At 34.2% G+C, this 27,885-nt stretch overlaps 1 pseudogene; it reads left to right on the forward strand.

Annotated features, from left to right (window-relative positions):
* The first annotated feature begins 926 nt into the window (after nucleotides 1-926).
* LOC142344810 (serine/threonine-protein kinase MAK-like) overlaps nucleotides 927-27,885 on the forward strand; it is a 59,558-nt pseudogene continuing 32,599 nt past the window's right edge.

A 27,885-nucleotide genomic window follows, 5' to 3' on the forward strand; every position in this document is an offset into this window, starting at 1 on the left:
GACTAATAAGTTGATTCAATAAATTGATTCAATAAATTAATAATATTTTCTACAAATTTGTAGATTCAAGTATTGCAATCTTTAATATTTTTTTTTCAAGTCTAGGTCTTAAGTATAGGATTCTAGGATTTAAGACGAACGGATACCGTATAAATAAGACGAACAGTTATCTTGTAAGATTCTTTTAAGACGAACGGTTATCTTGTAAGATTCTTTTAAGACGAACGGTTATCTTGTAAGATTCTTTTAAGACGAATGGTTATCTTATAAGATCTTGTAAGGCGAATGGCTATCTTGTAAGATTCTTGTAAGACGAATGTTTATCTTGTAAGATTCTGTCAGACGAATGTTTATCTTGTAAGATTCTGTCAGAAAATCTTGTAAGACGATGCATCCTCTTATAAGATTCTGTCAGAATCTTGTAAGATCTTACAAGATAACCATTCGGAGTTGTCCCGGGCAGGCAATTGGCATAGAATTTGGCAACTATTCTCCTGAGTTTTTTCGGGCAGTCATTTAATCAGTGTAAATCTTGAAACATCAACTCATTTAACATCGTTGTGCTTGAGGTAAACTTGCTCACTCCGCACCAACTTTTCCAAAAACCTCTTATTTTTCGAAGCTATTATATTTCGATTTCAAAAGTTCATCAAAGTACGTCTCTTTGTCCGTAGGTTGAGCCTGGAAAAACAATTGAATTGAGAAGTTGTTGGGCTGAGTTGAAGTTGACTTTTTGCAGATTTAGTTTTTGGTTTATTGAGGCTACTAACTCAAACTTTATGCATTGGATGTGCAGAATTAAAGTTGGTTTCCGCATCTATTGATCTGTTTTGGTCTTTTATTTTGCTATAATTCAAATTTTCGTATTACGACTCGATTGATTAGTCGAGCCATGTTTTGGAAAAAGAAAGTTGAAATTTATTTTTGAAGCAATTATCCATACTAATATTATAGTCAATTTAAGTTTCCAGCTGTATTCAATGCGATCGTGTGGTAATCATGAGATTGCATAATTTACCTTCAGTATTATAGACATTTTGCTGCTTGTGGTTGAGATGGCAATTTATGCGAAGGATAATGCGGATAGTCGGACTGCTCAAACTACACAACGGAGTAATCGAACAGATGCAGTCCAGGCAAAAGAGGGCAATCTTCTCAGTAGTACGTTTTTAAGCATAGTTTTTTACAGTTATTGTATCCCCGACAGAACTATAGCCTCTATAATGGGATATTTTCTCTGCATTGTGTGGGGGTGTGGGTTGTACGTTACATTATTCAGCTAGGATACGCTATAATGGAAAAACCTCATTTTGTCCACTGTCCTCCGCCATTTCACATTAAAAATGCATTTATTACATAAACCCTGTAATGTCTGTAAATTAACGATGGGTTTCAAACAGGTTTGCTCTCTGTTTTTTGGCCTAAAATGGAATCAACCAAAATCTTTTTTAAATCTGAATTTCAATTATGGTAAAATTTTGAAATTGCGTAGAATATATGGTCGTATCGAAGAAAGGAGAGGGCACTTTCTCAGAAGTCCTCGAGTGTCGTAATAGGACGTCCGATGAATCAGTTGCTGTCAAAAAGCTAAAGCAGAGATACGACAGGTTTGTTAAGCTCGATTTCGTTGTTCTTTTCCAATAAACAAGAGAAGTGAAGGAAGTTTTTGTATTTCAGCATTTATCAATGCAACAAAATCAGAGAAGTTCAGGCAATGAGAAAGCTTTCCTCTCACGCCAATATTGTCAAGCTGAAAGAAATGATCTTGTTAGTTTTTATCGATATTCCTTCAATTATTGAATTGGTTTCATCATTTACTGAACTGAATCTTTTCTTTCAGTGAGCCAACTTCTTGTACACTCTACCTAGTCATGGAGCTGATGGATATGAATTTGTACGAATTAATAAGAGGTAATTTGTTTAATTCAATATCATTATAAATTACAAAACTTTCAATAAATGGCACTACTCTGAATTGTTTGATTTGCCGTCTTTTTTCCAGCAAAATTTAAGCTGAAAGCAGACTTGAATCAAACCTGTGTTCTAATGAAAACTTAAAGATTTTACTACTATATCTTTGACAAATGCAAAAGCGAGAATCCACAGAGAAGAATGACATTTCTTTGAGGAAGAAATTGAGAAGTCTTCGAGCTAATGAGTTCTATTTTCAGCTATCTTGAAAGATAATAAAAAGACCGGTAAGCTTGGTGTTAGTGTTAAAGTTAATTGATGTTTGGATCTTTTCTGTTATTTGCTTTTCCTCCAGTCATATTTAGCACTGCACCTCAAAAATCAGTCTTATTTCTCTGGAGTTGCTACAAGCCACCTTTTCTGTGCTCTGGAACAATTTCTTAGGCATTAATGAACAGATCCCAATGTATAGCATTTCAGCTTAATGTCCTTAGCAAATTATTGATACAAATTATCTGTAGTCTTCACGGATCTCTTTTTTTCCCGACTGGATAAATTACTTCTGGCATGTTTTTCTGTGCATTTTACCCAATGTACTCATTTAGTAATCGTTTTGTTTTAATCTAGACGATTCAGTTTGCCTCTGTTTAGGTAAACGACACTACTTACCTGAAAGTCGTGTTCGATTCTACATGTTGCAATTGGTTGATGCAGTTCGACATATGCATAAGTATGACCAAGTGCCTTTTTAATGATTTTGCGTTTGATTTTAGTAGAACAGATAGAAACGATTATTCGATTTCAGGCATGGAATTTTTCATCGAGATGTTAAACCCGAAAATATATTAGTAAAAGGAGACCTTTTAAAGTTAGCAGATTTCGGATCCTGTAGATCACGAGAGTCAAAACAACCTTTTACAGAATACATTTCAACGAGATGGTAAGCTTCTGTTATTTGTTTTTTCCTAAAGAAATACTTTAATGCAATGTCAGATTAATAACACACAAAGGATCGTTTAGGTACCGTTGCTCCCGAGTGCTTATTAACCGATGGATACTATGATTACAAAATGGACGTTTGGTCTGTTGGCTGTGTTTTACTTTGAGATATCGACGTAAGTTTGCCGTCAGATAATCCGCATCACTGATCCGATTATTTTTGTTATTAATACCAAATAATAATAATAACAATAACAATTATCAAAATTTCGCGATAAAAGAGACATTCTTACTATCATCCTCAAAAAGTTCAAAACAATTGCGGTAAATTACGATGAAAGCTGAAAGTTTTGGCATTTTTAAGGACTGCGAAACCAATTAAGGCGAATCCTTTACTAGAGACATGATGGCGGCTTGCAGGCATCAAAATTCCTTCCAAATTTTCAGAGCTGAGATGACCAAATTGTTTGTAATCATTTCATAGGGTAGTGAATAAAAAACAAAACATGAGCTTTCAAGGCCCACCAATTGTTCCGGCCTATATGCAATTTCCCGCTAAATTGCTCCCAAGTCGGTTTGTTATATAAATATCTTGAATTTAACTATGGGGAACGGAATTTTTTCTCGCAAAAAAAATCTCTTTGAAAAATATGTTTTAAACAGAACAAGAATAGAGCGTCAACGTACTCGTCTTAGACAAAAACGCAGAAAACTACAAATAATTCAAAATTTTTGACGCCCCAAAAAAAATTCAAGTTAAATTTGTTTCCAAAAATTTTTTGCAAAAACCACAATTGTAAAGCCAGGATGACAAAATTTTACGAAGATGCCATAGACAATTTCCCGTCAAACCGTTTATTTGTCAGGTTTTCAAAACTATCTCAAAACCCAACAATCCGGAGACCAAATTGTTTTTCCTCATTGAAACAGACTCTTGAATACAAAAAATTGGGATCACCCAAGCAAAAAACTAAGTTTTCAAAAATTTATTCCCTATTCTTTGATACTTTTTAATTGCTCTCAAACGAAGTTTGTAGCAATTATATTGGCCCTGTCGGTCTTTTTTACGACTCGAAGAGGAGTATTGAGATTCTACAAGTTCTACAAGTTTGTTAATGACTTGAATTTTGACTTCTTTCTGTTCGAGCATTTACCTCCGTTTTTGATTGTTGACTTCTGTTTTCGAACATTGGACTTTAACAGTAGCTTCGTTTGTAAAGTATAGTAATTAGGAACTGCTGGTAGTGTTCATGGTGAAGAGGTCATTTTGAGATTTTTTTGTTCCTATATAAGTCACCCCTAATTATCTAAACTACACCGCACAACCCCCCACCATCTATCTACACCCCCCCCCCCCAAACACCTACCTACCCCCCGCCCCCCACCCACCCACCACCACCACCTTCTACCTACCCCCCCCCTCGTACCCCTACCTCCCAAACTACCCCCTCCCTCCACCTAACTACCCCCACCTACCCCCCCTCCCCCCCCCCCCCAACCACCCCAGCACTACCCACCTCCCCAACCTATCTACCCACCCACCCCACCTAGCTCCCCCCACCTTAAAAACGTCGTCATTTTTAAAACACTTTAATGTGGTCTGTTAGAATACTTTTGTTTTTTTTCTCTTGTCTATTTTGATGTTGTGATTTTGGTAAGGTTAGGTTAGAGTTTATAATGCACGACGATTCGAGTTGTTTCCTGTATTCTACCGGCTATGTTTTTTATGCGATTTTTCGCTTGACCGATTTTTCGTCTGACGCTTTTGACTTTTCGTCCTGAAAAACGGGATTAACAGGTAGCGCCCAGCGGGCATTAAATGCTCTTAAAGGCTTTCAGCTCTGTTTCAGCTCAAACTGTTTTGGTGACTTATACTTATGGTGTGAAGGGCGGTTCTTAGAGGTTGAAGACACCCCCAATGTTGACCCCCCCCCCACTATTGCCCCAACCCCCCCCCCCCACCGCGCTGTTGCCACCCACCCCAGTGTTGCCCCCAATCTGCCCCCGGTGCAAGCCCTCCCCCTCCCTGGCTAGCTACTGACGAACAACCGCTTGCTAAAAACGCAAATTTATACTTCTTCGGCAGTTTCTTTCAAGCTTTTTTTTAACATTTTATGAAAATTTTTTTTGATTTTTATCAGTCCTAGGGTTCAAAGAACCTCCTCTAGGGTTTCATAATAGGTTACTGCTTTGTTTCCAGTGGCAATGGAATGGTTTCAACATTTTAACATCACCAATTTTAGCAATTTTTTGATAAAACGTGCAATTTTTTTAAATTTTTTGATTTTGTTGAATTTAAGAATATTTGTCACTTTTTTTCATAAATATCTTTATATTAAATTTTATTGAATACAATAATCTCAGTAATTAAAATTCATTAAAAGGCATTTTTTCAAAGGTAACAAGTTTAAAAGATAATTGTGTCCGACATTTTTTCCCGCTTGTGTCTGCGTAATTATGATGTGTTCGCAAAAATTTGTTTTTAATTTTTTTCGAGGTGGAAAGTAACTGCAATATCAGCTTTCGTCGTTTTCCTTTGCTTTCTTACACCCAAAAAATAGATAACATTTTAAAACGTTTTTGCGTATCATGTATAAATAGCCATAAGAGTTCCTAATGCTCACCGCACAAATATTGGTTGTTAGCGGTTCAAAGATGGCTCGAATTTTCGAAATATTTAATTTTGATTTTTCATTAAGATTGAAGTATTTATTATTAATAGCCGCAAAGTGATAGCGGCTATTGTTGTGGACATTGTGGTTTTTTTGTTTTGTCGTCTCCATCGATGATTATTGCGATCATTGATTTTTTCAATTTCAGTGACTTCTACTGCTTTGTAGTTAAAATTTGTGTGCGTGTCTTCATTTGCTCTGCTTTTAGATGAATTGCGTGACTTGCCTCACTAAAGAAATGATTTCTGAACTTACTTATTGAAATTTTATCAACATTAGCTAGTTAAAGATTAATAGTGTGCATCTAATTTGTGCCAAACGTATATTCCCTAATTCTCGAGTATTAGAGTCTTGATTTTGTGAATTCAAACATTATTTTGAAAAAGCTCTTTTAGTGTTTTTTTCCTTATAGAGCGTATGTGTCTCTTAAAAATGGCAGTCCGAATCTAACCCAGAAGTCTAGTGGTCTATTAAAGGTTTGATTGTCATTCGTTCTATCTTATTTCCTTAGTTTCAATTCCACGGAAGGCCACAAGCGTCTGTCGCGGCTATTTTAGGGCAATATGCCGGCTATGTTTATTTAATAAATTCGCAAACTGAACATTACACGGCAAAAGCGGACCTGAAATGACTTTGGCTGATTATTCTTTCGCCAATTTCGGTTACGTTCAATATAATTAGACTAGTTTTTGAATGTAACACAATTCTGAAAAGTTCTTTTCTTAACATTGCGAAATGGAAATTAGTTATGCGCTCGGTCAAATTGGACTGAGGCAATTCACATCTGCTTTTGCGGTGTGATGAAATTTTACTTTTGCGGTGTGATGAAATTTTAAAACTGTCTGCTATTTTTCTTTTCCGTTTTCTCAAATTAAATAAGCATTTTTATTGGGCCTGACTACTTGTTGGTGTTGTCCAGCGCATTGGCCAACAATTGGTTATCTCAATTTCCGAGGTAGAAATATTTAAAAAGTACAATTTTAGAAACAATTTATTGCGAACGTGCAACCTCCACCTGAAAAATTAAAGATGTAAATTTTTAAAACCCCTTGTTAATTTAATCTCACATTTTCGGTAGAATTTTTTCTCAGCAAAAATTGTTTTTCTTATCGTGTCTTCCGGGTTGTTGGCGTTATTCATTTCTTTTTTCAACAATTGGTTATCACCGTTTCCGCGATAAAAATTGCAAAAAAAAACGCAGTTTTGAAACCTTTGATCAAAATCTTCATTTTTTATTTAAAAAATTGTTAATGCGGTCATCTAATGGGTAACAAGAACGTTGGCAGCTTGGGAACTTCCTATGTTTTTTAGAGCTATAATGTCTCAATAAACAGCACAATATTCTTTAAAAAACTTTTTTTTCTGTGGAAAAAATTGGCATTTTAATTTTTCAATTTTGAAACAAACGTAAAAAAAATCAAGAAAGTTCAAGGAATTATTTTTATTTAAGTATTGCAAAATTAAATCTAATGGGTAACAAGGATGCCGGAAGCTTGGAAGTTTCCAGTGCTTTTCAGAGCTATAATGTCTCAATATGCAAAAAGTTTTACCGTACACAAACAGTTCAGCGGCCCAATCTGGGTATAGTCAGCCTGTTATTAGTGCTTGTAAATCAATGAAAATGCAAACAATTTAGATAAATTTTGCCGTTTTAGTTTTTATGCAACTCTTTTGGCAACTTTATTTTCTAATTTATGAAACACAGGTAAAAAATCAAGAAAATTCACACGAAATATTTTAATTAAGTATTGAGAAGTTGCAGCAAAGAACTACTTGCAAAACTATTGTCTTAATGAGCTCCAATCAGCTTTTTAGAAAAGTTCTCTGTAGATTTAGTTCTGTTTTTCTTGTAAAACGGCTAATCATTGTTCGTCTTTTGTCATTTTTGATCTTTCATGAGCATTATTTTGTCATTTTTGATCTTTCGTGAGCTTTATAATCCGATTCTTTTTATGAAAAAATCTCGCAGTTTTGTTAACAGCTAGATTTATTGAACACAAGTTTGGTATTGAAATTATTTAAAACCGCAATTTGTAGCAGGTTTTTCTAGCTTAAATAATTTCTCTATTTTCCTAATATTTCTGACAGTTTTTGCATTCTGCATCTAATTGTGTCTAACATGAAAAGGAACGTTGAAAGCTGTTCTTAAACTCTTTTAATTAGTAGCAACGAGGAACACTGGTTTTCAGTGATTTCGTTTTGACACTTTCACTTTTTCAAGTAAGTGTTTTCTAAAGAATTAGGAAATTTTTGTAATTTTTATCTGAACTGAAAAAAATTAGTCTTTTTCTATAAAAAGAAAATTCCGTTTTTCTTAGGAGGAGTTTCGCAATCAATAAATGATTGAATTTTTTAGTTTACATATTTGCCCAAAAACTGGAGAAGATAAATTCGAACAGCCTTTTCAAATTACAGAGAAGTGAAAATTAATTCTCATATTCAAAAAAATATTGACAGACGTATCAAGTGTTTCAACCCGGCAATCCATGAATTCTCTCACTCTCAAATTCATGTGGATTTCATTTTACTAGAAGAGATTATTTCGAACTATTGGCTCTGACATTATAAAGAATACAAATAAAAAAGATAAGAAAAATTTCCTTCTTTTTTTTAAAATAATTTTGGTTGATTCGATATTCATTTCATGAAGCCAGTTTTTTATGTCTCCAACGTTTTGATAGTACTCAAATGGTTAAATCCGATGAAATGAGATTAATGTTTTTGCAAAAGCAGCTCTAGAATTTAGAAAAAAATACATTTACTTTTTTCTGCTTTTATTTTTACATTTTCGAAGGATATTTTTGCTATTTCGAGAGCTCTAAATTGTCTGACGTCTGCAATTTTCCAAAAGAAATCCTGATGCAGAGAAAAGATGGTTCGAACAATAGTTATTAACCAGCAAAAAATAGTCAAACAGATAGAAATGTTTTCAAACAAAATTTTGAAATTTTTTTGGAATTTTTTGGTTACATAGTTTGAATTGGTAATTTTTAGGCTTGAAAGTGTAAAAAAGCTTAAAAAAATACATTTAACCTAATTTTAACCAGGTTTAAGTTGTTCCAGGTTAAAGCCACTCTTTCCTGGTCAGAACGAGATAGATCAGATAGACAAAATCCACAAACTGTTTGGAACTCCCCCTCCAGAGGTGCTTTCTAAGTTCAAGCGATCACGCTCCATGAGCTTCAACTTCCCCCCTTGTTCACGTGATGACAAGACCCTCACCCACCTGGCTGAGCCGATGCCCTCCGACGGGGTTGATCTCATGTACAAAATGTTGGAGTATGACCCTGCCAGGCGTATAACCATGGAAGAATGTCTGCAACATGGATACCTCAAAACTCTCAGGTTGCCCCGATTTTCTTTTCATTTAGGAAAAATATACTTTCTCTAATTTAAAGAACCAAGTTCAATTATATTATTTCCTCTCTCTTACCCTTAGTCGAGGCTAAATTCACTAACACAAGCCACGTTATGTTTGATGTTACTTTTCCTATTTAGTCATAGCGAAAGTTATCCCCTTTTCTAGTAATAACTTGTGAATTTCAATCGAGAACAATAATAAAATTATGCCTGCTCTGCTAGGAAACTTCAGAAAATTGAAATGGTAAAGCTCATTTGTGTTTGTGAGCAAGACTGCAGTCGAATGGCACAAACACTTTTCATTGAACACATGCTGACTAATTTAGACGATCAGATCCGTGGTTATATGAAGCTTTGCTTTGAAAATAATACGTTGAAAAAATAAACGACGAATTGAGAGGTCAAGTTGGTCTGTGCTTTGGTGTCCAGAACTTTTGGGTGGCTATTAAAAATGTCGCAAAGTAGAGAAAGATGGCCCTTTATCAGAAAGATTTGTAATAATTGAAAGAGTTAACTTTAACCATTCCATAATCACCCAAGATCTGGAACTAGTTTTCCCTTTTGAAGTCCTTGACTAAATATGTATGAATGTTTGCGTGTGTATTATGTAATAACAGGGGCCAGGTGCAAAGCGTGACAGCCAATGACCTGTTGCTGTTACGTAATTCTAGAAGGTCAATCGCTGACTTCATGAGCATGAAGCAGCCTAATATCACGTGGGTAGATAAATGATTAGCCAATTTAAACCAAATTAAACAGACAGACACTGATTTACCTTAAAACTGTGTTCTCATTTAATCGCCCTAACACTGACCATCATAATTATACAAAATGTAGAGAAAATTTTTCCACAATTTGAGTACGGTTTTTGTACCAGTTGACAATCTGGGATTCAATACCTGCAAGAAGGCGAGGTTTCGACCGGACATATCAATTTCTGGCATTTGGCTATTAATTTAGCTTTGGCGTTCAAATATTATAGGTTGTGATTAGGTGGTCTTAACAGAAAGATCAACAGTCTTCAACATGCCTGAAAATAAAAGTTAAGATATGGTTCGAGAAATAATGAGATATTCAATGAATAATGTGAAATGACTAGATATTGCGGCACATTTCTTGGAGCAAAGTATCGCACCTGGACATAAACCTAAATTAGTTAAACCAGGTTGTACCTTGGAAACACTGGTTTGTTCCTGGTAGTGGGGTGTGGTATATGGCGATTGAATGTGAACTCAGCTATTAGGCTTTGCAGTGCACAACACTTCGCATACTTGATATGACAAACGCTTAGTGCTGTAATATTGACAATCCTGCTATCCTTTATATTTGACATATCTCAAACACAACAAGCACACAGATGATGAGATTATTGCCGTGATCACATCACATGCATTGAACTGAAGTTAATTATCACACAAATTGTAGTTATATAGTCTTCGAATTATTCACCTGACCGGCTAATGTTGTATTTGTTAACACTTCGACTGAAAACTGCCGACTGAAACAGTAAATTTGGCATGATTCATCAAATTGTCCCTGGCGTCTTTTAATGATTTAAAATTAATTATTAGCGTACCGTTATGCCGTTTTTTTTTTAAATATTTATGATGTCTTTATAAGCCATTGAACGAGTTGAATTTTTTTGCGAATGAGTGAAGACATTCCTGAAAAGTATTAGGTCGGAAAATTTGAAACTTTCTGTTTCTGTCGCGTATTTTTATTGCTATCTTTTATAGTATGAAGGCCGTGTGATAATGCGATAGAGGACATTTTAACTCAAGGCGAAATCTAGACACTTACTCGAATGAGTCTGGGCTCAGCTCAAAAATTTTGAATGAATATTTCATGAAAATTTTGAATATCTTTCTGTCAACATTCTACAGTTTTAGCAAAATGGCTCTGCATTTCTTTAAATAAAGCTGTTTTTTTCAGGAGTGCCTATAAATACTTCAGTTTTTGTAGTTTATGATATCGATTTTTTAATTGCTTTAAAAAAGTGAAGTAATTAGATCAAGGTTCTTCAACGTTCTGAAATTTATTTCAATTCGGCTCATTCTCAGCTAGAAGGACCAAATTTTCTGCGTTCATGTCTTGCATTAGTGGATTGCAATCAAGATAACATCTCTCAGAGTCCCCAAGTTTTACACAACTTTTTCACAAGTATCTTAAAAACCCAACTGTGTTTGGGGGACAAATTTTTTTCTCTAAAGGAAATGATATTTTGCAAAGGCGTTGTTTGGAGCGAAAAGGTAATAGTCACCGTACTCCTCCACGAGAAAAACGCAGAAAACTGAATTATTTTGCAAATTTTTCCCTCCCGAGAATTTTTTAGATAGATTCATTATTTTTGAAATATGATGCCAGTTGGCCAGACTAGCGATTAAATTGAATTCTAAGGTGCCCAAAAGCCATCTAATTTTGATTATTTTAATCACAAAATTTGAAATTTGGCAAAGAAATTCTGAAGCCATTATGAATTTTTTCTGACCCCCAGATTAGTGGAATACAATGCAAAATGACGTGTAGCAAAAGAAATGTTCTTTTCGCATTTCAGCAATTTCCCGTCAAACCAATTGTTGGTCTGTTTTTGTTCCGACCCCTCTTGAGGGGGGGAGGAACTATATACTCAACTGGGTTTTTTTTGTTCAGTCAATTTTGGCCGATCGATATATTCATCGTAGAGAGTTGAGACTGGTATCATTAGAAAGCTTGTCCCGCGTAGAATATGGACTTAAAAAGATTTTTTTTAATTTTCGTTTTTGACAGGGAGATATCGAGGTTTAAACTTTCGAGAAAATAGATTGAATTCCGTTGATTTCATTCACCTTTTTTCGGAATTTTTGACTAAAATTTCGCCAATTTTGATAAAATATAATAATATTTTTCATGAAATTGTTGTTCATTTTACGTTTATAGACAAAATACATTGTCGCCTATTTTCATTGAATTTTTTTTGTCAGAAATTCCGGCTAAAAATTTCACAAAATTCAGACTTTTACATCAAAATTAGCACGAAATAAGTTCCTTTGTCCACTCTGATTAAATTTGCTGGAAGTGCACACCAAAACACCACTAGCACAATCTTTGTAGACTGAAAAGTCTAATTCCACTTCAACTTTTGTTCAGAGTCCTCTGTAAATAAAACTTTGCAGTTTTTTTGCTAACTTTATTCGTTGATTATCAAAAACGCAGCATTTACTTTTGATTTTTTAACAAACAAAATATCTAAATCATTGACATTCCAAAAATTAAATATTCCTAATGAACAATAAACATTAGCAGGACTAGTTCTGTATCGATCTTGGACCGTTACAATCCAAAAATAATTCGGATTGTCATCAGTCGGTTTTTTAAAAGAAAATTCGATCTTTTTTATATTAATTAAATAACAGAACATTTCAAATCAAAGCTCACTAGTGATAGGTCGTATTGGCTTCCTAATTAGCTCGAAATTAATTTATCTAGTTTATTGCTTGAAAGCTTATAGTCGTTTTGACTTTTAAAATATTTGATTTTTAAATAAAAAAAATTGCTTATTGAATTTTGCCTCCATTTTTCTCTTACTTTGGTCAACTTGTAGCTTAGTGTCAGCAATCAAAGAGTGCTCCTTCTTTCTGCTGAATTCAAATTTAGTCTTTATTGCAGTTTTACGCCTTAAGTTATGGTGTTCTGGCTTTGATACTACTAGATTTCACAATTTTTTTTTAAATTTTTACGTAATTGCCCATTTTTCATGTTTTCTAATTTTGTCAAATTATCACGTTATTGTCAGTTCATATATCACATTTTTCGCGTTCCAAATAACGCACAATTGATAATATTTAAATCCTTAAAGACATAGATTGTGGTTCTTTACCGCTTCGACAATACTTTCTCGAAGAATTTAATTGATTTTTTTAAATTTGTCTTTAACTGTCGTTTTTACTTTGTCTTTTTGGTCGTATTTAATTTCCTGTTCAATGACCCGGTTTGATTGGCTTTTCCTGGAAGAGTAGACGAACCGATGTGATATTAGAAGACAGATAATGGCTTTCATGACTGAAAACAATTGTTTTCCAAAATAAAAAAAACATTTCAACTTCGCAATTTTGTTCCTTTTATTGTCTGTTTGTTACCTGTTCTCGTTAATTAAAGGTTAAAAATGGCATTTTTTGTCAGGGGAAGGTGTCAAAAGGGATTGGTATCACAAAATCTAGTGTTTTTAAAGAATTCGTTGTGACTTTACTGGCTTCCACACGGGTTTTTCACAAAAAAAGTAAATGAATTTTTGATTTTTGTCATATTTGACGTTCTTTTTGTAGACGTAAGACATATTCTGGATAATTGCAGGTCTCAAGGGCTTCCTTTGGAAGAATAGACGAACCTATTCACTTTTTTCATTTTGTAATTAATGGCTTTCATGTCTTTGGAAATAAATTTTTTTCGAAAAAAACAAGTATTACATAATTTTGCATTTTTTTTCTTTTCTGTCTAATTGTTGCTTATTTTCATTGATGAGCGGCCACATAATACAATATCGGTGTTCGACGAAGGTGCAATCGAACATGTTTCGAGGCCCAAAGTATGGCTCTACGGCTTCCAAAGCATTTTCTGGCAAGTTTTCATTGATTTTTGTTTGTTGTCTGTTTGTTGTTCTTTTTGTAACTGCATAAAAAAATTGAATACCAACAGTTCTTAATTCACTGAGTTATTTGCTTTGGAGGCTATCTTTTCGTTCATACACCAGTTTTTTTTAAAAATACTTGAATTTTTTATGTTTTTCTATCTGTTCCGCATTTGGTAGACAATTATGCCAAAATTGTGGATGAGCGGGGTCGGAACCTTATGTGCGATCGCACATTACCGAGCCGCCTTGATCATTAATATCTCAAAACCTAACGGTTAGTGGCGTTTTTTCCTTTAAAAAATTATTTTATTAGAGAAGAGCAATTTGGTGATCATTGTATTGGTGTCTATGACATAGTTAAGGCTATCGTGGATTAACGAAGCAATTTAAAATTTGTGAAATTAAAGCTTAGAATTTTTTCAGTTTTTCCAAATTTTTTGAAATTAGTTTTTATTATAAAGGCATTTTTTTTACAGCTAATGAGTTTGACGGAACAGTTTTTCAATTGTGCCTGCCGAAATATAATATTGATGTACGTTTGTTCAAAATTTTATTTATTGATTGTTTCCGAGGTAGAAAATGGAAAATCTACAATTTTGCAAGGTTGTACCAATAATTTTCGCTTTTTTTCATTTGTTTTCTGACACTAAATAGTAAACTTTTTTTTCACATCTTGTCTACATTACTAAAGAAGTTTTTATGCTCTTCGCACAAAATTGTTGATCACTGTTTGCGGTGTAAAAACATGTTATAAACATTTTCTAATTTTTTAAATATTTTAGATTGTAATTTAGTTTAAACTTTGGCAATAAATAACATTTCCTTTAATGGGTATCGAAGATATCTTGGATTTTTTAAAACATTTTTGATTTTCTAAACCACCTTGAAGTGGTTCAATTTAACAGTCGAATTAACAGTCGAAAATTTTCAAAAACTAAAATCGTAAAACAATTTGCTGATTTTTCCCCCGCAATTTTTGTTGCACTTCTTGATCAAAAATAGCAGGTATTGTCCTGAAGGTTTTGTTCGCATAAATGCTATACAGTTGGTGATTGCCGTTTCCGAGGTAAAATTTGCAAAATTTTGCTGTTTTAACTGTTAAAATATTTTTAACGACGGATCTAGGGGTAACAGAGATGAAGGCAGCTGGGCAGTGCGTTTTAGGTCTAAAATATGTCACAATTCAAAACGTTTTACAGTTGATTTTTTTCAGTGGCCCGCTCTAGGTATACCCAGCTATCTTTTGGACCAATGTTTAGCCTCCGTCCAACTGTTAATTGTTGCTCAATTTATATAAACTTTTTTACTGCACGTTTTTTCTTATGGTGCTGATTTAAAATTGTGTTGCTCCCAAGTTTTCCTCTCAATGTTTGAAAAATTGCTACGCTTAACTAGTTTTGTTTCTATCGCCGACGGATTCTATTGTCCCCTTGGTTAGCTATCAGAGCTTTTTTGCAAATTAATTTTAAAATTTGTGCTAAAATCTCATCGAGGTGGAACGCGGTAAGTTTCGGCTATGAATGTTTTTTTAATGATTTCAATAGTCCTTAAGGCAAAATATGCTTCGCTCTACAAAAGAATCAGCGAGATTTGCTGAAAACAGTTAAACTGCCGTGAAGTGCTTTTACTCTCGGTACTTTAAAAATTTCTCGGTAGGCGACTAGCGCCTAGCTTCTAAAAGGCTACAAGAATCTGGCTTGGAACTCAATTTAAAATTTTAGAATTTGACGTGCAAAAATGATGTCTTAGCAAACGCTGTCTTTCTTTTATGTGAATTAGGCTTTTGGGTATAAATGTAAAAATTGTGAAAGACGGTCAATTTAACATGGTAATTAAAGTGTACTCTATTTAGTTATAATGCGCTTTGCATTGTGTGAGTGAATTGTGAATTGTAGCGTTATGGATATGTTTGTGAACAAGCTCTATACCTGGTTTACCAGTTGACAAACTCATAAGTCGTGATTTGAATGACCTTTCATGTAATACTTGTCATGATAGTGAGCCTTTTTGTTTTATGGTCAACGCTTGGCTTAACATATATATCAAAAAATACACCTTGATGTAATAATAATAACAGATAGGCTACAGTGGTTTTATGCGACAATTCGCTGGTACAATTTACGCGAACTAATAAACAAACCGAACGAGTATAAAGCGGTGTTACGTTAGTTTGAGATTTATCTCTTGCTAAGCCTCAAATCGCGTGCTTTCAAATGTGCTCAGCACTGATGGAGATTGTACGCCGTTTCATTTATTTTACTTGGCAACTTGAAGATAGCAAATAAACAAGAGAGTAGTTTTGAAAGAACTGAGAAAAAGCTTTTTTTCTTTTTATCATGTTTTCGCACTCCATACGTACGTAATAATGCAGACGATATTCATGAATTTAAGCATACAAAAGAAATCAATGACACAAATGCAATTAATGATACACCATTGCTTTTTTCAAATACTTCATGTCATTTCAATAAACAACGCCCATTTTAAGCCGTTTCTGTGTTCTGTTTCATAAATTCAAGCCAAAATATTATTTGCTCCGATTAGTTTTAAACATGCAACATGAGGATAAGAGTTCCCAAAAATGTCAAGAAAATTAGGTCCGATTATAAATCTGATCAAAAACTCACCTTTTAACACACCAAACATTGAGACAGTAAAAGATAAAATTATAAACAAACACTACGAACTGAGACATTAAAAAGAGGTATCGAGAAACTGAACCGATCTTTGAAGACATTTTCCGATTTTTGATTTGAAAAAAAATTGATGGCCTAATTTTTTTCCTCTTCGCGCCGTCACACCTATTAAATTGGTTCGAAGAATACTTAATTTAGCTAATCTTTTTCAGTTATTCCCGGAAAATTTTCTTAGATTGGATCTGAAAATTTTTTAAAATTTTTATCTTTAAATAATGTTATAAAGTTTACCAAATAACTTTTTTGTTCTCTTCGTATTAGGTATTTTAAATAATTAAAAGCAAGCTTTTTATTGCTTTTTTAATACGTTTTATGATTTTTACTATTTTAAGATTTTTATTTTGTTCTTTCTTTAAGAGTCCTCTGATTGCTCACACTTAGGAGTTTTGAAGTGATTTGGAGTTAAGAATGACTAGCTGAAGATCACCTATCGCTCCTCAGCTATGTTCATTCTTCTCTTCCTCATATTTTTTAGTTTATATAATTACTTTTAGTTTATATAATCACTTGTATTGTGGTACTTTAAAATAAGAATACAGAAGACAATAAGAGGCTGTTTCTGCTTTTGTCAACATTTCTGTATTGAAGTTAATCGTTTTTAATTAGCTAAGAAATAATTTTTTTTCTCAAATCTTTATGGCCTTGAGTTGTCTTGCTTAAAAGTTACTTAGTCGTATCTAAGTTTTTTTTAAAAAAAATTCATTAATGCAATAATGAAATCGGAGACATTTGATAGTAAGATAAGAGCATACTTACAAAGTTTCCTTGGTTTATTTTTTTCTCTTCTTTAACAATTTCATGATTCTTATTTTTCTTATTTATATCTGTAGAAAGTTCAGCAGATTAAGCTCGTGAAACAAAGGCAAATGGATATTTCTTTGGTTTGTGTTAAAGAGTCATTTGCTAATGGAGCAAGTCAGTTTTTGTAAACTTGCAGCTTATTACGCATGTGCTGCGGTTTAAACAGTTGATAATATTACGTCTTCAAATATCTTGACAGATGCGTGTTTTTTTCCACTCCGTATTCCATTTGTTCTCTTCGAGATATCTCTATATAATGACTCATCATTTTTTCAAGAACTTGATTTTTTTACCGTTCTTGGCTATTGAAATGTTGTGCTCTCTCTCTCTCTCTTTCTGTTGATAAAAAGTTGAGTGAAGATTGGGAATAAGAAGGGTTGGAGCGTTCGCGCATTACTGAGCCTCTTCGTTCTATTATAGCTTTTAAATTATTATTTCACGTTAAGTGACATTTATAACAAGTAAACCTCGTTCAAATATATTAAAGAGTAACAAAGATTTCTATTAGAGCTGGTTATTTTTCTTAGAAGCGGGTTTTAACCAGTATTTCATCAACTTTTGGCATCATTGGTTTCTCGGTGTCCCCGTCGCACGTTCCGTTGTTTGCTTGAATTATGCAAACAAATATCAGCACCTGTTTTTATCAGTGATATTTTCTCTTAGTCCCTCATTTCTTCTTTGAGGTTTTATCAATTATACTATTTTGTTATTAAGATATTTAAAAAAAATAAATAAGATTTTTTGGTGCGTACTACCTCTTCAATAATTATCCTGTCGTGCGATTGTTTTGGATAGACATAAGCAATTTAAGGGCTACGGTCCTAGATGGATATGGGAGCCCAATATGGTCTTGAAAATTGTCAATTAAAAACTGCATAATTACAATTATTAAAATGATTTTTATCGCTTTAAATAGATATGTCACCTGAGATTGAGGGCTCTTTCTCATTATAGCCTACCAAGCTTAGGTGTCATATATTGTATAGACCCTCTCCCCAATCATGGTAAGTTTACCGTGATGGCATACTATAATGGCAAAGACTCGAAATGAACACGTGCCAAGAATGTAAAACTTCAAAAGAACTTCAGTTTGACAATTTTCGGACTCGAGAATACAAAATTATATTGAGTTAGTTTCTTTTACACGTCAACCAAACAGACCTGATAGCCTCTTGTGCTGTCTTTTCAAAAAATACAGCCTCCATGTTCAGTTCCAGGTTGGCTTGTGTCTTTGATTGGGATGGAATCCCAAAAGTCTGTCTATTGTCTTTTCATGTGCCAAGATCCTTGTTGCCCATGCTTTTACTGTACTAAAAGTGGGCACAGAGACTGCCGTCACGATACAACAAGGGATACCTTTCTAAGTTGCATGATTGAAATTGTTAATTTGATTATATATTCAGGCGCATTCTGAGCACTGTCACTTCGTGGGGTCACTACGAGCTATTGTAGCGATACAAGACAAAATCTTGCAAATGGGATCTTAAATTTTGGTTTATTGTAAGAATTATTATGCACGCAGATACAAATATCAGATGAACTGTTCGCTCGACTTTATGTTATTTCAGTGGCTCTATCTGATTGGTGTGTTGATTGATGCCTGATATCTCACAATTCTTTGAATAGTCGATTTTTGATTGAGGATAACGAGTAGTTTGTCTTTTTGTCGTTTGTAGTGATCAATTGAGAGCTCAGAGAGAAGCAAAGAGGCAGGCTGCAAGTGGCCAGAACTCAGCTACAGACGACCACGCCTCAAGTAGACATCAACCACAGAACAGAGACAGTGCTGAGAAAAGAGCAAACATGGGGGCAGGAGTGAGCAACAACAACAATAGTAACAATGTAAACAACAACAACAGTGGGAGTCATCACAATCCAAACAACAGCACTTCCAATTCCCCTGACAAGTTGTCCAATAATTCCCTATCTCATTCTAAGGTAACCTCATATCACCTATAAATGGACGCCCAGCCCCCCCCCCCAGCCTGTTTGTAACACCTTAATGTAAATTCACGGCCATGAAACATAAATGTTTCATACCCTCTACAAGCGGGTGATTCTCCCCTTTTTGCGCCCATCTTTATTTGATATCTCTGACGCTATTGTTTGGTTGCCTGCGTTTTTTTAATTGCTGACGCTGTTGCCTAAGCTCTGAAAACCAAAGCAAAGTGCAAAACCGAGCATTAATGTGTTCAAACAAGCTTATAACGACAAAGAATACTTTGTGATTATTCTTTTTTGTCTCAACGAAACTGAGCGATTACCGATATAAATAGGGATGTTGAGGAATGATAGCAAATCATATGTCTAATTTGCGATATAGTTTTTATTCGTCTGGGGCTTCTGATAATACAGAATAATTTTGTCTAGTGTAGTTAGTAATTTACCGTTTGTTTATTACACAAGCAATCATAATTCCTCAGCCAACAAAAAAACAACACAGAAAAGACAAAAAATCCTTTGAAGGGTCGAATTTTGTATATCAAAAAAGGAGCAACTTGATTTGATTTGAGTGCCCTTTCACATCAAATTTAAGTTATTTTTGTTACATTTTGATACAAATTTGTGGTAAACCAAATAATATTTATTTGTTGGCATCGGTTTAATCACAATGTGCGCTGATTGTTTGCCTCTACTTTGATCGACGTTTGTCATAATGGCTGAAAGAAAAGCAGTAAAAATATCATAACTAGTTATTCAAACTGGTTTTATGCTGTGACCTATATGCCATAATGTGTGATGAAAATAACAATTAGTATTATGATGTGAACTGTTTCAGGCGTTGTAAGTAATATGTGATTCATTCATTCATAAACTTATGCATCAAACTTTAAATCATCACAGGTTTCGGGAATTGAATCATAGATCATTATCATATCTACAACCATCAGTACAAGTTGCTATAGTAAGCGTTTTCCTGGCATAAGATCTCATAAGAGGATATTATTAAGAGTTTACTATTCTCCTAAGACCTTTATAGGGATGCATAATTAGAAAATTTTTGGAAAATTTGGCTGTAAATTTAAAAAGACCTCATTTGACCTCATTAAAAAGAGGTATCGAGAAACTGAACCGATCTTTGAAGACATTTTCCGATTTTTGATTTGAAAAAAAATTGATGGCCTAATTTTTTTCCTCTTCGCGCCGTCACACCTATTAAATTGGTTCGAAGAATACTTAATTTAGCTAATCTTTTTCAGTTATTCCCGGAAAATTTTCTTAGATTGGATCTGAAAATTTTTTAAAATTTTCATCTTTAAATAATGTTATAAAGTTTACCAAATAACTTTTTTGTTCTCTTCGTATTAGGTATTTTAAATAATTAAAAGCAAGCTTTTTATTGCTTTTTTAATACGTTTTATGATTTTTACTATTTTAAGATTTTTATTTTGTTCTTTCTTTAAGAGTCCTCTGATTGCTCACACTTAGGAGTTTTGAAGTGATTTGGAGTTAAGAATGACTAGCTGAAGATCACCTATCGCTCCTCAGCTATGTTCATTCTTCTCTTCCTCATATTTTTTAGTTTATATAATTACTTTTAGTTTATATAATCACTTGTATTGTGGTACTTTAAAATAAGAATACAGAAGACAATAAGAGGCTGTTTCTGCTTTTGTCAACATTTCTGTATTGAAGTTAATCGTTTTTAATTAGCTAAGAAATAATTTTTTTTCTCAAATCTTTATGGCCTTGAGTTGTCTTGCTTAAAAGTTACTTAGTCGTATCTAAGTTTTTTTTTAAAAAAATTCATTAATGCAATAATGAAATCGGAGACATTTGATAGTAAGATAAGAGCATACTTACAAAGTTTCCTTGGTTTATTTTTTTCTCTTATTTAACAATTTCATGATTCTTATTTTTCTTATTTATATCTGTAGAAAGTTCAGCAGATTAAGCTCGTGAAACAAAGGCAAATGGATATTTCTTTGGTTTGTGTTAAAGAGTCATTTGCTAATGGAGCAAGTCAGTTTTTGTAAACTTGCAGCTTATTACGCATGTGCTGCGGTTTAAACAGTTGATAATATTACGTCTTCAAATATCTTGACAGATGCGTGTTTTTTTCCATTCCGTATTCCATTTGTTCTCTTCGAGATATCTCTATATAATGACTCATCATTTTTTCAAGAACTTGATTTTTTTACCGTTCTTGGCTATTGAAATGTTGTGCTCTCTCTCTCTCTCTTTCTGTTGATAAAAAGTTGAGTGAAGATTGGGAATAAGAAGGGTTGGAGCGTTCGCGCATTACTGAGCCTCTTCGTTCTATTATAGCTTTTAAATTATTATTTCACGTTAAGTGACATTTATAACAAGTAAACCTCGTTCAAATATATTAAAGAGTAACAAAGATTTCTATTAGAGCTGGTTATTTTTCTTAGAAGCGGGTTTTAACCAGTATTTCATCAACTTTTGGCATCATTGGTTTCTCGGTGTCCCCGTCGCACGTTCCTTTGTTTGCTTGAATTATGCAAACAAATATCAGCACCTGTTTTTATCAGTGATATTTTCTCTTAGTCCCTCATTTCTTCTTTGAGTTTTTACCAATTATACTATTTTGTTATTAAGATATTTAAAAAAAATAAATAAGATTTTTTGGTGCATGTTACCTCTTCAATAATTATCCTGTCGTGCGATTCTTTTGGATAGACATGAGCAATTTAAGGACTATGGTCCTAGATGGATATGGGAGCCCAATATGGTCTTGAATATTGTCAATTAAAAACAGCATAATTACAATTATTAAAATGATTTTTATCGCTTTAAATAGATATGTCACCTGAGATTGAGGGCTCTTTCTCATTATAGCCTACCAAGCTTAGGTGTCATATATTGTATAGACCCTCTCCCCAATCATGGTAAGTTTACCGTGATGGCATACTATAATGGGAAAGACTCGAAATCAACACGTGCCAAGAATGTAAAACTTCAAAAAAAAACTTCAGCTTGACGATTTTCGGACTCGAGAATACAAAATTATATTGAGTTAGTTTCTTTTACACGTCAATCAAACAGACCTGATAGCCTCTTGTGCTGTCTTTTCAAAAAACACAGCCTCCATGTTCAGTTCCAGGTTGGCGTGTGTCTTTGATTGGGATGGAATCCCAAAAGTCTGTCTATTGTCTTTTCATGTGCCGAGATCCTTGTTGGCCATGCTCTTATTGTACTAATAGTGGGTACAGAGACTGCCGTCACGATACAACAAGGGATACCTTTCTAAGTTGCATGATTGAAATTGTTAATTTGATTATATATTCAGGCTCATTCTGAGCACTGTCACTTCATGGGGTCACTACGAGCTATGGTAGCGATACAAGACAAAATCTTGCAAATGGGATCTTAAATTTTGGTTTATTGTAAGAATTATTATGCACGCAGATACAAATATCAGATGAACTGTTCGCTCGACTTTATGTTATTTCAGTGGCTCTATCTGATTGGTGTGTTGATTGATGCCTGATATCTCACAATTCTTTGAATAGTCGATTTTTGATTAAGGCTAACGAGTAGTTTGTCTTTTTGTCGTTTGTAGTGATCAGTTGAGAGCTCAGAGGGAAGCAAAAAGGCAGGCTGCAAGTGGTCAGAACTCAGCTACAGACGACCACGCCTCAAGTAGACATCAACCACAGAACAGAGACAGTGCTGAGAAAAGAGCAAACATGGGGGCAGGAGTGAACAACAACAATAGTAACAATGTAAACAACAACAACAGTGGGAGTCATCACAATCCAAATAACAGCAACAGCACTTCCAATTCGCCTGACAAGCTGTCCAATAATTCCCTATCCCATTCTAAGGTAACCTCATATCACCTATAAATGGACGCCCAGTCCCCCCCCCCCCCCAGCCTGTTTGTAACACCTTAATGTAAGTTCACGGCCATTAAACATAAATGTTTCATACCCTCTACAAGCGGGTGATTCTCCCCTTTTGCGCCCATCTTTATATGATATCTCTGACGCTATTGTTCTATGGTTGCCTGTGTTTTTTAATTGCTGGCGCTGTTGCCTAAGCTCTGAAAACCAAAGCAAAGTGCAAAACCGAGCATTAATGTGTTCAAACAAGCTTATAACGACAAAGAATACTTTGTGAACATTCTTTTTTGTCTCGACGAAACTGAGCGATTACCGATATAAATGGGGATGTTGAGGAAGGATAGCAAATCATATGTCTAATTTGCGATATGGTTTTTATTCGTCTGGGGCTCTGAAAAATACAGAATAATTTTGTCTTGTGTAGTTAGTAATTTACCGTTTGTTTATGACACAAGCAATCATAATTCCTCAGCCAACAAAAAAACCAACACAGAAAAAGCAAAAAATCCTTTGAAGGGTGAAACTTTGTATATGAAAAAAGGAGCAACTTGAATTGATTTGAGTGCCCTTCCACATCAAATTTAAGTTATTTTTGTTACATTTTGATAAGAATTTTTGTGGTAAACCAAATAATATTTATTTGTTGGCATCGGTTTAATCATAATGTACGCTAATTGTTTGCTTCTACTTTGATCGACGTTTGTCATAATGGCTGAAAGAAAAGCAGTAAAAATATCATAACTAGTTATTCAAACTGGTTTTATGCTGTGACCTATATGCCATAATGTGTGATGAAAATAACAATTAGTATTATGATGTGAACTGTTTCAGGCGTTGTAAGTAATATGTGATTCATTCATTCATAAACTTATGCATCAAACTTTGAATCATCACAGCTTTCGGGAATTGAATCATAGATCGATCATTATCATATCTACAACATCTCAGTACAAGTTGCTATAGTAAGCGTTTTCCTGGCATAAGATCTCATAAAATGATATTATTATGAGTTTACTATTCTCCTGAGACCTTTTTAGGGATGCATAATCAGAAGATCTTAGGAAAATTTTAGGTGTAAATTTGATATCTTACACGATAAATCCTAACTCGTGTATCGAAGTAAAAATAATCACATATGGCGCCGTCTTCTTTTGTGAAATGTCAACTCTATCAAAATATAATTGCTCGTTTATTCACGTGATCTGTTAATTTTTCAGAGAATGCTTTTTAATTGCTCTCAAACGAAGCTTGTAGCGATTATATTAGTCCTGTGGTTTTATGCAATTTTTCGCTTGACCGATTTTTCGTCTGACCCATTTGAATTTTCGTCCTCAAAAACGGTCTTAACAGGTGGCGCTTAGAGGGCATTAAGTGGCCGAGCAGCTCTCTTAAGCCTCGAGCCTTACTAGTCTCTTTGTATGCGATTCACCAAAACTGTTTTGAGGCGACAATTTCAAGTTGTAATAAAGGGCCCAGCTGGCTCGTACCGAAGCCCTACGCTCGACAGTCGTTTGAGAGCAATTCGCCTGACGTGAGTTGGTAATGTTCTCAATTGTTCAAATTTGAAAAACGTCCCTGAAGCATTAATTTTTAGGGATTTTGACCGAAGATTAAGCACTGGTTGCACAGTGTTTCCGCTAAGGTTTATTCTCAGTAAGTGGTCAAAAGCTTTTAATTGAAGAGTTCGATAGCTCTTTGACTATTTTCGAAGTAATAGAAATCCTGGGTAATCCTGCTGCAGTTGCTACTATGTTGCAGGCCCTCATTTCAAAACCTAAAGAAGTTCTGCTGAATTGGGCAGAGAATAGTCAGTTGTAAATTCGCACGAAAAGTTCATATTTGATTAGAGGCTGCTATAATTTTTCATGTTTGCTGGTCTTCCATTTTCTTCAGCTAAACTCTTCTTCCAATTTTTAATTATTTATTGCTTTCTATGTGCAATTTTTGTGTTGCTGGCTATCAGTTTCAACCATGAACAATCAATAGACTCAATAAGGCAAATTAGTAGTTGTCGAAGAAGTCTAAAATATTGCTTTACGTTATACTAAATGCTCCAAAAGTTTTCATTGATAGACAAATGTAATTCTAGAGAATATATGAAATACTATTTTGTGTGTCTTGTTTCTTGAGCTGCAATTTAATTTTGCTTGTTTGGCACAGATTTTTTCTGCATAACAGAGTCTATAGATTTCGAACATTGAGTAAATTCCAAGTAATTTTCTTTTATCTTTTCTCAAATAATTTGAGTGGTATCTACTTTGGTTCCAATTTATGCGCGGTAACTTTTGTTTTTGAGGCGTTTTTTTTAATTGATGCGCACAAAATTACATGACAAGTTCACATTTGATTAGAGGTGTCAAGAATTTTCCATACTTGCTGGTCTTCCATTTTCTTCAGATAAACTGTTTTTTTTCGGATTTGTTATTAATGCTTTTTGTCTGCAATTGTTTTTTTCTTGTGTTGGGGCCTAGCAGTTTTAGCTATGAACGATCTGTTGACTCAATAAAGAAAATAGTAGCAGGCGAAGAAGTCTAAAATATTGCTTTACGTTATACTAAATGCTCCAAAAGTTTTCATTGATAGACAAATGTAATTCTAGAGAATATATGAAATACTTTTTTGTGTGTCTTGTTTCTTGGTCTGCTCTTTTGACGCTTAAATTTTATTTTTGTATTTTCCTTGTTTGGCATAGATTTGTTTTCTGCCTAACAGAGGTTAAAGATTTCGAACATTGAGTAAATTCGACGTAATTTTTAATCGTCTCTCAAATAGCTTGGGCACTATCTACTGTGATCGCAATTTATACACGGTACCTTTTTACATTTTTTTTAAGTTTTCGAGGTTTTCACTAATTGATGCGCTTAAAATCACACGAAAAGCTTAGATCTGATAGAGTTGTCAATATCTAACCATATTTACTGGTCCTCCATTTTCTTCAGATAAGCTGTTCTTTAGATTTGTTATTAGTTAATGCTTTCTGTCTGCATTTTTGTTTGTTGGTGCCTATTGGTCAATTGACTCAATAATGCAAAATAATAGTAGTCGAAGAAGTCTAAAATATTGCTTTGATGATTAGTGGTCTTTTAGAATTAATTCTAGTATGCTGCTTTAAAAATTTTGTCTTTTTTGTAGCTGTACTAATCAAATTTTTACTCAAGCTCCCATCCATTGGGTGAGACTACAAATCCCTAATTGTGAATGGTTGTGCTACACCCAGCTAATTGGGTGACGAGTTAAGCACAAAAAGCTCTGCTCCAATTTAATGAGCAACAAAATGATTTGATACTGTGCGCTCGTCTTCGAATCAGAGTTTGTAACAAGCGGCTCCTCTTTCGAGATGAACATTGCAGCGGAGACTTGTAATATTGTCATTGATGTTGGTTGCGCCAGCCAACTAAACGCTACTGATAATCATGAGTACTGGAATTAAAGTTATTTAATTTGGAAACATTATCAACTGCTGTCGAATCACAACTTCGAGCTATGTGATTCTTTTTTTTTACATGCAAACGCTTTTAATTTCTTAAAAATGGTATCTCAAAATATTACTATAAGAACAAATTTTGTGCCATGACAATTCATTTTAGTGATGTGTTAAATAGAAATGTGACATTCATTTGTGATGGTGACAATTTCTCTCATCATTTCCTCATTCTAGTCTCTTATGGAGCATACCTCTCCCTTCCAGAGGCTATACAGAAGCTCCACTCTGGCCGTGAGTATCTCTACTGTCACAGCAATTTTTCACATCACTGCTGTCGTGAAATGGGTGTTTATGATAATGTTGATAATTGGTTTCACTCGCCCTTTTCTACGTTTCATTTCACATGTCTTTAACAATATTGTTCAGACTTTTGTTGGTGTTCTATTGCTAGATGATTAGATGTATAAAACTGTAACACGTTACTATGTTGAACAGCAGCTGCTACTCTTATACTACGCAGAAAATGCATTTGCAATATGTTCATGTAATCGTAAACACACAACAACAAGACATGCACACAGACACACACACACACCCACACACACACACATACACACACGCACGAGCGCACACACACACACACGAACGCACACACACACACACAACCTATAGACAAAATGCACGTATTATTGCTTGAGCAAATTCCTTGATGGCGCCATTATCTTTTTTAGCAATAAAAAGTATTTCCGACTTTTCGTTTTAAAGTTTTTGTCAAGGCTTAAACTAATAGATCAAAAGCCAAATGAAATGAACCCTCCACCCCCAACCTTTCCGACATTTTTCTCGGTTCAGTGATCAGACTTTCATTTTTGCAAGTATCACACCAGTTTGAGGGATCAAACCTTCACAGTGCGAAGATATTTTTAAATTACGAGTTTTGGGGTGAAAAAGTTCAATCGCCGCACATTTATTATGCACAGCAGGAATTAGCAACATGGTAGTAACAAGTCTCCAGTATAAGTTGACATCCTCAAGAATAGAGTTTATAATCTTAAAAAAATATTATAGCGTAGATTTTACTGTGGTCCCAAGCATCAGTTATCGTGTACTAACCCAAAACTCAGTCCCAGAAGACGAAAAACGCGGCGATGTTTTTCAAGGTAAAAAAGCCAGAAGATATGCCGTCGAGGAGAAACAAAATAGTCTTATTTTCCCAGCCAAACCCCATAAATTTTTAATTTTTCATCAATTTTTTTTCTGCTTGTCAATTTATGATGGTAAGCTGAAAATAATATCTTAAGAACATTAAAAAAATATTCCCGTGAACACACACACAACGCACACACACACACACAACCTATAGACAAAATGCACGTATTATTGCTTGAGCAAATTCCTTGATGGCGCCATTATCTTTTTTAGCAATAAAAAGTATTTCCGACTTTTCGTTTTAAAGTTTTTGTCAAGGCTTAAACTAATAGATCAAAAGCCAAATGAAATGAACCCTCCACCCCAACCTTTCCGACATTTTTCTCGGTTCAGTGATCAGACTTTCATTTTTGCAAGTATCACACCAGTTTGAGGGATCAAACCTTCACAGTGCGAAGATATTTTTAAAATACGAGTTTTGGGGTGAAAAAGTTCAATCGCCGCACATTTATTATGC

Source organism: Convolutriloba macropyga, chromosome 8 (genome assembly GCF_964194025.1).
Source record: "Convolutriloba macropyga chromosome 8, txConMacr16.3, whole genome shotgun sequence".
In the NCBI taxonomy this organism is placed as follows: Eukaryota; Metazoa; Xenacoelomorpha; order Acoela; family Convolutidae; genus Convolutriloba; species Convolutriloba macropyga.